At 45.1% G+C, this 10,000-nt stretch overlaps 1 protein-coding gene across 1 annotated transcript in view; it reads left to right on the top strand.

Annotated features, from left to right (window-relative positions):
- smpd3 (sphingomyelin phosphodiesterase 3) overlaps positions 1-10,000 on the top strand; it is a 36,640-nt gene that overhangs the window by 6,837 nt on the left and 19,803 nt on the right.

The following is a 10,000-nucleotide window of genomic DNA, read 5'->3' on the forward strand; positions in this document are numbered from 1 at the left end:
GGGGGAAGTATACGAGTAAGTGAGTGAGTGAGTGAGTTGGGGAAGTATATGAGTGAGTGAGTGAGTGAGTGAGTGAATGAGTTGGGGGAAGTATACGAGTGAGTGAGTGAGTGAGTTGGGGAAGTATACGAGTGAGTGAGTGAGTGAGTGAGTGAGTGTGTGAGTGTGTGAGTGAGTTGGGGAAGTATACGAGTGAGTGAATGAGTTGGGGAAGTATACGAGTGAGTGAGTGAGTGAGTGAGTGAGTTGGGGGAAGTATACGAGTGAGTGTGTGAGTGAGTTGGGGAAGTATACGAGTGAGTGAATGAGTTGGGGGAAGTATACAAGTGAGTGAGTGAGTGAGTGAGTGAGTGTGTGAGTGAGTTGGGGAAGTATACGAGTGAGTGAATGAGTTGGGGGAAGTATACAAGTGAGTGAGTGAGTGAATGAGTTGGGGGAAGTATACAAGTGAGTGAGTGAGTGAGTGAGTGAATGAGTTGGGGGAAGTATACAAGTGAGTGAGTGAGTGAGTGAGTGAGTGAATGAGTTGGGGGAAGTATATGAGTGAGTGAGTGAGTGAGAGAGAGAGTCTGTATATGTTTGAGGGACTAAGGGCGTATAAGTGAGTGATTGACAGATCATGTGAGTGAGTGATTATGTAAATGAGGAAGTGAGTGATTGAGGGAGTACCTGAGTAAGTGAATGAATGAGTGATTCAGTGAGGGAGTGATGGAGGGAGGAAGTGATGGATTATGTGGTAAGGGAAAGAGGAAACAAAGGAGTAAGTGAATAAGTGAGAGTGCATGAGTGTGTGAGCAATCCTTCTCTCTCTCTCTCTCTCTCTCTCTCTCTCTCTCTCCGTGTTCTGTCTGAGAAGACCCTGCAGCAGCATTAATTAGACCAAGGGTTAAAAGAAATTACACAAGCTTATCTGTGTTTACAGCCAGTCCGTACACTATAGCTGTCTTACATCAAATATTAACACTCCCACAGCTCAGGAGAGTGAGTGTGTGTGAGTCCACGCACTGCATCAGAGTCTGCTCTCCACAGTTTTAAGTATAAACCAAACAGAAACCCAAAAATATAGTTAACAGCCAATAAAACACTTCCCAGTCCAGCTCTGACTCTTATGATTTAAGACAAAGCTTTTAAAAAACTCAAATGATGAGCTGAGTTACAGAACAATGCAGCAGCTGTACCACCCAATGTGTACTGAGAGAGGGAGCACACACACACACACACACACACACACACAAATATAGAGAGCCACACAGATAGAGAATAAGGGCGATTGTAATCAAAAAACACTTCTTATAAAATTCAGAAGATGCTTCCTCACAATTGGCTGCTCTCCAGTTTATGAAGCCCCAGTGTCTGTAAATGAGTAAAAAACAGTCTGCTACTCTCTCTCTCTCTCTCTGTTTCTCACGCTCTCTCTCTCTCTCTCTGTTTCTCACGCTCTCTCTCTCTCTCTCTCTTGCTCACTCTGTCTCTCTTTCACTTTCTTTGTCTCTGTCTCTTTGTCTGTCTCTCTCTCTTGTTCACTCTCTTTGATTCTCTCTCTCTCTGTTTCTCACACTCTCTCTTTCTCTCTCTTACTCACTCTGTCTCTCTGTCTCTCTTTCACTTTCTTTGTCTCTCTCTCTTTGTCTGTCTGCCTGTCTCTCTCTCTTTGTCTGTCTGTCTGTCTCTCTCTCTCTCTGTTCATGGCAGAAGCATCTGGAGTTTTTTAAAGACAATGGATTGAACTCAAAATGTTGAAAAGCACAAACCTGTGTCTGATCATTTAAGGTGGAAATGCCTTCAAACTCAGGAGACGGCTAACTGCGTTAGCGACAGTGCTACGAAACCAAACAACTCAAGTTACACACGAGTTTCTGTGGGAAATTAAACAGTGAATAAAAACTCAGAAACAAGTTACACGTCAACGACGTACAAACAACAGTCCTACTTTCCCTCAAACTCACCGGTCCACCTTAAAATACGCAGAGCTTCTAAATGTAAACAGCCAGAGAGAAATGCGTTTCCCAATAAGATGTTGTAGACATTCCCTTTGAGTGTCTTGCTCTGGAGCACTTCCACCGTGGATGTTGAGGGAGGAGAAACTCATGTTCCTTCACTCCCCATGTCCCCAGGGACTGAAGCAGGGACATTTCAGTCCAAAGCCTGCTTCTTTAACTTTGCGAAACACACACAACCTGAGGTTACGGACTGTGGGAGGAAACTGAGAAGCTGGAGGACACCCCCCTTAGAGCAGATTCCAACACATAAGGCACACTGCTCAAACCTGATGCACAATGTTCCTCGGAGACACAGCTTTCCACCTGAAGGAGGACCGAGGGGACACACTAAAGCCGGAGTGTAGCCAGTGATGGCAGTCGGAGAGAGGGCTTAACATGGAGAAACGGAGGGAGGGGTGTGTACAGAGAGAGAATATTAATTAAACAGAGTTCCCCGTCAGAGAGAGCACCTCTCTAATTAAAGCCTTCCCGAGCACACACTTATCCCACTTATTATTATTTAAAAGCTCTCGGTGCTCTCAATGGGACCAGCGTCAGCGCGGGGTTTGATTACGTGAAGAGTTTATGCATGTCTCTGTGTGTGTGTGTGTGTGTGTGTGAGTGTGTGTGAGAGATAAAAAAAGCCCAGATTTGTATTCATGCATGTCTCCCTGTATCTGTGTTGTGTGAGTGTTGGAGTGTGTGTGTGTGGGAGTGTGTGGATGTGAGTGCCTGTCTAAGTGTCACTTGCCATTTGCTTGACTTTTTAGCATGTTTCTGGTACTGGCTCGTGTGTGTGTGTTTGTGTGTGTGTGTGTGTGTGGTGGACATGGGAATATCTTTTTTAATTCGTCCAAGAACTTTGTCTGACGTAAACAAGGACAACTGACGTGCAGACTGACCAATTAAATGTTTACAGAGAAGATAATCGACCAATAACGGTAGCTCTACAGTCAGACCGTCCAATCAGAAGATTGTAGGCTACTTCACCATGCCCCCTTCTCAAGCGAACCAATCGGAGTAGGGGAGGGCGGGACTAGTTTGTGAACGAAACTTCTCGAAGTTCTATGTGAGCTCTAGAAAAACAACATCCCGGACGTTTGTGAAATTCCGCCCGGACATTTTTTTAAGTCTAAAACAGAGGACATGTCCGGGTCAAAGAGGACGTCTGGTCACACTAGGTATCCACATTTATTCATACCGTTAAAGTCTTGAAATATTATCGCGGTATACAGTATTACAGTGGAGAGGAGGTGGTGTGTGTGTGTGTGTGTGTGTGTGTGTGTGTGCTAACCAGCTAACAGGCACCTGTGGTTTAGCGCAACACAGACGGTTTTCCAACGAACTGAGGCTCGAATCACACACATTTAAAGGTAATGCCACACAGATGTGAGCACAAAGTCGATTGAAGGGTTTTCTGAGTGATTCCTCTCTGTTTAAACCCAAACTCAGCGCTAAACTCAACTGCAGTGGGCTACCGAGCAGTCACTCAGGTCCCACAGCGCCCCCTCCCTGTGGCTCTCTTAAATGCACATGGCCTTGTGTTTAAAAATACAACAGATATCTGTATCACTGTTACACCGCCCGGCCCTGCTCTCTGGTCACTTCTGAAATTGAGAGAACGTCCTGCTGTGGTGTCTAGGGCTCCAGGCCTCAGATGGCGCCCCCCCCCTGGACTGACCATGTGATAGTTCGTTAGTGTCAGTGCTTAGACAGCTGCGCCTCTTGGGAGCCCCCTAATTAGTGCTGATTGTATCGTACATTTTTGTGCACCAGGGTTAATGAGCGATACGTGTGGGTTGGGTGATGAGTGGTAAAAGGTCATTCCCCCTCTTGTTTGTAAAGCTCCTCTGACGAGTTAAAGGAGACAAACACAAGAACACAGTTCCCTGTGATTGGTCCAAACCCCACGAGCCCCACAGCAGTGTTCTCCCCCTGTGTAAACAGCCCTGTTCAGAACGCCCGCTTTCAGCACCTGTTCCTTTAAATGATAATGAGCCGCTCGCTGTTCACCCCGACCCCGAGCGCACAGCAGTGAGGAGCGAGGAGCAGAAGCTCTGGTTTTTAGCCGTTTTCACTCTGTTCTCTTTCTTCTCCGTTTTTACTCAGTGCTCTTATTTCTCTGCGCTCGTTGTGTCTGTTTTGTTGCGTTTAACCTCGTCTTAACGCAGGTCCAGCGCTGTGATTGGACAGACTCAGACGAGGGGGCGGGGCAGTAGCTAAAGTCTGCACTTGACCTCACTCACTCAAGGTTACACACTGCTCCACTAGGGGGTGTTTTGTGCATTACATCAATGACACTCTGTCTTTAAGTGTGAACTAGTGTGGGTAGTTTAAAGCTGAGAACAGAACGAGCCTGAGCTTCAGATGGATGTAGCAGTGTGTGGAGAGCTCTGTGTGGTTTTGCTGTGGGCTGTGTGTGGAAATATCGGCAGGTGGAAATTACTGCAGTCTCTCGCTGCAGGTAAAATGTTTCACTTCTTTCAGCTTATTTACTTACAGTCGGTCTGAGGGGATGGGTTTAGAAGTGTGTGTGTGTGTGTGTGTGTGTTTATAGACAAGTGTTTGATTATGTTGAGAGCACTAATTGGATGTTTCCAAATCTGTGGCACTGTGCACCAGTTCAGTGAGTTCACACACACACACTTGGCAGACACTCATATGCAAAAGACAACCACAAATGTACTTCTCAAAGAGCACTCTTTCATACACAGGGTCAGTGTTGTCTAATTTTCCTTTGAGAAATTATTCCTTGGGAACGTTAGGAATGGAGCACAACGAAGAGTCGTTATCATTTAAAGGAGAAGGCGTTCTGAACAGAGGGAGAACGCTGCTGTGGGTTTTGATCTTTGTGGTATTTTGGGTCACAGATGTCTCACTCATTAAGACCCAGAAATGTGTTCCACTGCAAAAAATGGGGAGAATATATCACTTTAATAAACTATGAGTTTAATTTCCACACATTAATTAAATCCATCAATAAAAAACCTCAGGTTATTCACGTCCCGAATTAATTCACTCGGATTAAGAAATGGTTCTTGACACTGCAGGTGTTTGAAAGTTAAAATGATCACAGTGTTTTTACATGAGAGAATGTGAGTGACATTTTTGGAGCTGACTTATAATTCACTCACTCACTCAGTCAGTCACTCACTCACTCAGTCACTCACTCATTCACTCAGTCACTCACTCAGTCACTCACTCACTCAGTCACTCACTCAGTCACTCATTCACTCAGTCACTCACTCACTCAGTCAGTCATTCACTCAGTCAGTCATTCACTCACTCAGTCAGTCACTCACTCAGTCAGTCATTCACTCAGTCACTCACTCACTCAGTCACTCATTCACTCTGTCACTCACTCAGTCACTCACTCCGTCACTCACTCAGTCACTCATTCACTCTGTCACTCACTCAGTCACTCACTCCGTCACTCACTCAGTCACTCATTCACTCAGTCACTCATTCACGCAGTCACTCATTCACTCAGTCACTCAGTCACTCACTCACTCAGTCAGTCATTCACTCAGTCACTCACTCAGTCACTCACTCAGTCACTCACTCACACATTTAACAAAAGGCCCACAAGGGGTGCTATTCAGCACTTTCCATCAATGACACCATGTGTGTTTTTTTGTTTGTTTGTTTTGTTGTTGTTTTTTTTTTAGTTTAGTTTTTTTTTGGTACTAAAGAATGAATGTAAATACACACACACACACACACACACACACACACTGAACTAAGGACTCGTTGTATTTGTTGTCTCCTGGGGGACAAAAAAACAGTAAATTTACAATTTCAATGAGTAAAAAATGCCAAATCACAAAAGTCATCAACAGTTCCCAACAGTCCTTTACGGCCCTCATCAAGGTGCACATTGATATTTCGAACAAGTCATTCACCCTACTGTCTACCTCTTTTACACACACACACACACACACACAATGAGAGAGAGAGAGAAAGAGCAGTTCCACTGAAGTCTCTTCCGGTTGTTGTCAGTCTCCAAGTATACACATCCACTCAAGCATGGATAACTGCCTGAAATATTCATTCTCAAGGACACACACAAGCAGGAGGAGAGGAGAAAGTCAGGATAAACAGAGAGAGAGAGAGAGAGAGAGAGAGAGAGAGAGAGAGTGAAGGGAGAGAGAGGGAGAGAGTGGAGAGAGAGAGGGGGAGGGAGAGAGAGAGAGAGAGAGAGAGAGAGAGAGAGAGAGAGAGTTTGGTCCAAGGCTAGAGGAGAGGCAGACTCTGTGGCAGTGGTTTATTACTGTCCTTTAATGGAATTAAATCTACAAATCACCACAGAGAAACAGCTGCGTTTATTAGCCGCTCCGCTCTCAAATGTGGAGCTTGCGTTTTATCCACTCGGCCTAATTGGGCATTTGGGCTTTTTGCTTTTGGACTAAACGCCACGAGGGAATAAAAATCTCAGCACTCACAGTAAGAGCAGAGTGAGACTGTAGCCAGAGCGACGGAGGAGGAGGAGAACATCCGGCCAAAGCTTAGGAGATGCTTTGTTGTCATATTGACTGAGGGCTGATAAAAGCTCTGTGGTAAACGATTGCTTGATGAGCTTTTTAAACTTTCAGGCTTCTTTAATTGCGGAAATTGGGATCAATCTGTATTCTCGAGGACACATACAAACAGAGAGAAGGATGGAGGAGATGACGGAAAACATTATACATCGCCCCCCTCTGGTCATCTCTATAATTAAACCCCATTAAAATCTGCTATGCTCAGAATTACAGATGTAGAAGTTATCTCCGAGGGGCGACACGGTGTAGCAGCAGGTTAGTGTCACAGTCACACAGCACCAGGGACCTGGAGGTTGTAGGTTCGAGTCTGTGTCGAGTCGGGTGACTGTCTGTGAGGAGTGTAGTGTGTTCTCTCTGTGTCTGCGTGGGTTTCCTCCGGGTGACTGTCTGTGAGGAGTGTGGTGTGTTCTCTCTGTGTCTGCGTGGGTTTCCTCCGGGTGACTGTCTGTGAGGAGTGTGGTGTGTTCTCTCTGTGTCTGCGCGAGTTTCCTCCGGGTGACTGTCTGTGAGGAGTGTGGTGTGTTCTCCCTGTGTCTGCGTGGGTTTCTTTCTGCTTTGAGGGGATGGGGTTTTCCTTGGTGTATGACAAAAGAAACCCTGGCTGGTTGAAACCTGGCTGATTTTTTTGAGACTGTGAGTGACTGCTTATTTCACTCATGATAAGTCTTTTAGCATAGCACCACACGGACATGCTAACACGCTCAACCCTTGACCCCGTGACCCCAACTTTTTTGTTTACACTGGAGATTATTGCCACGTATTAAAGTAGTTTCACATAGGATTCTTAAAAAACACCCACAATGAAACGGTCTGGAAAAGACAAGGCAGCTTCCAAAATAAAGCACTGTTTTTACGTTGTTTCTCTGAGCACACGCTAAGCAAAGCACACGCTACTATCCAGCTACATACCACACCGCTCTCCGTCCCTTACTGCTGCATCTCTCTAATTAGTGTATTCAGTTCAATCCAAGCCTAGACCACACACAATCCACGGCAGGTGACAGCCACTTCAAATTCACACTGTGAAATGCAGTCAAAGGCAAGTCTGAGGTAAACAAGCTAATGCTAGTCTGTTATGTCAGCTAATGTGTACACTGATAGCATCTTAGTTTTGCCTTCTCAGTATGCCTGCTTAAATAAAGGTGAAATAAATAAATAAAAACTTACAAACATAGAAACATCCTCACTTTTCTTTGTCTTTTTGGTGGAAGACAGTGGGTTTTGGAAAAATAATAAAAAGCTATTTGACACCAACCAATAAATTCACTACATTATGATTGTATTCTGTTACATCTTTAAGGGTAGAGGGTGAAATGAGCCTGAGGTCGTTGTTTATCGGCGCTGTTCTGGGGCCTGTGGACTTTACCCAGCTGCAGTAAACTTTGATTCTTAAAGTGGATTGAACAGATTTAAAAACACTTTTAGGTGCGAGCTCCACACTGCCTCCTGGTGGAGCATGGAGTGAAGACACTACGTGGTTCTTCTATATGAGAATGAGAGTTATATGATGAACCCATGCATAAAGATAACATGAGGCGATCCTAGCCGCCCGGTACATAGTTGTATTTCCTCTACCCAGCAGTGAAAAGGAGATTGTTAAAGGGGAAGTACATCGCTGCTGTGATGTTTACTTGTTGTTTGTTGTAGTTTCGCAGCAGTGAAGATGGGACAAGCCTTGCTCCAGCTTTAATTGGTTTCAAAATAAGGAATTGCATCATTGGAAAGCAATAGCTTGGCTAGGAATTTAGGAGTAATACACAGCCAGTGTAGATGCTTTTGCCTCCAGGAATGACTTTTCATGAACAGTAACATTTGTTTTCGCGTCGCCCCAGGGCTGTGTGTACCGTGTGTGTGATATGGATTTCCCATTGATGTCCTATGTCCTATGGGAATGGGAGCAGGGTTGTGTCAAGCAGTTGATATTTAAACAGTTTGAGGTGCCTTTAAATCACACTTAATGGGTTTAGAAAAACTCTAATGTGTAAAGGATTAGTGGGAATCCCTGGTGTTCGGTCCTGACAGGAGACTTCCATGCCGTAACGTTCCCAGCCTTTCCTGGCTGCACCGGGAGAGCGTTTACCGCGGCCATAGACTGACCGTGTTATCCGCTTTACTCCTGTGTTCCTGTAATTAAACTGCTGAGGCTTCCAGGTACTGGGGCCGGTGTGTTTGATTCCCTCGATGTTTAATACAGGATTTAAGTCACCGGGGGCCACTGTGGGGCAGACGGATTAAACCCGCTCCTGGAAAAAGAAAGGATTTCCAATAAAGATTCACACTCGCTGCTGAAATTCAGAACAAAACTAAGCTTAACCTGTTTTTCCATTTCTTCTCTTTGTGCTCGGTGCCAGTTGTTGCTCAGCATACTTTGTTAGACCCCTGTTACCCTGTTCTTCATTGGTCAGGACAGGGTTAGAGACCATCAGAGTACTCCACAGTACACAGAGCGGTCTGTGGCTGTGGTTGTGTTCATTTCAGTGAGTCTTCTACACAGTGACGGGGAGATCTTTGTCTCCAGAGGCTCTGCTGCACACTGCTACTTTAATTTCCATTTAAAAAACCTTCACTGATCTACATCAGACTTTACACAATCAATGCCCCATAAATCAACAGTAACTGAGAGAGAGAGACACAGAGTGAGAGAGACACAGAGATACAGAGAGAGAGAGAGAGAGAGAGAGAGACACAGAGAGAAAGAGTGAGAGAGACACACACAGACAGAAAGAGTGAGAGAGAGACACAGAGAGACAGAAAGAGAGAGACACACACAGAGAGTGAGAGAGAGATACAGAGAGAGAGAGAGAGAGACTTGTGTGTAAAATATAGTATTACACTTCCTCTGTAATGAGTGCTTATTCTGTTAGAGGAACAGTAACCAGGAATAAATCACGCCGTTCTGTGTCTGACTGTAGTAATAATAATAATAATAATAATAATAATAATAATATCAGGAACGGTGCGTGAGCCCAGGCTCAGAAACATCAGCAGGAAATGACTTTCCTCCACAATCTGATGTGCTGCTGTGCTCATAACCTTCTGTAAAATGTGATTCTCTTCATGTCCTCGTCTCTTTTTACCCCCAATTTTCCACTAAATCCACTGTTAGCTGCAGCTCCAGAGTCACACACCACTCTACAGACTTCACAGGGTGAAGAACAGCACACGCTCCGTCTGAGACATCTGGCCAACTGCTGCATCCTTAGTCTCTCTCTCTCTCTCTCTCTCTCTCTCTCTCTCTCTCACTCTCTCTGTCTCTCCCTCTCTCTGTGTGTCTCTCTCTCTTTGTCTCTCACTCTTTCTCTCTGTCTCTCACACTCTCACTCTTTCTCTCTCTCTGTCTCTGTGTGTGTGTGTGTGTCTCTCTCTCTCTCTCCTCCTCTCTCTCTCTCCTGTCTCTCTCTTTCTGTCTCTCACTCTTTCTCTCTGTCTCTCACACTCTCACTCTGTCTCTCACTCTTTCTCTCTCTCTGTCTCTGTGTGTGT

Source organism: Hoplias malabaricus, unplaced genomic scaffold (genome assembly GCF_029633855.1).
Source record: "Hoplias malabaricus isolate fHopMal1 unplaced genomic scaffold, fHopMal1.hap1 scaffold_115, whole genome shotgun sequence".
NCBI classification, from domain to species: domain Eukaryota; kingdom Metazoa; phylum Chordata; class Actinopteri; order Characiformes; family Erythrinidae; genus Hoplias; species Hoplias malabaricus.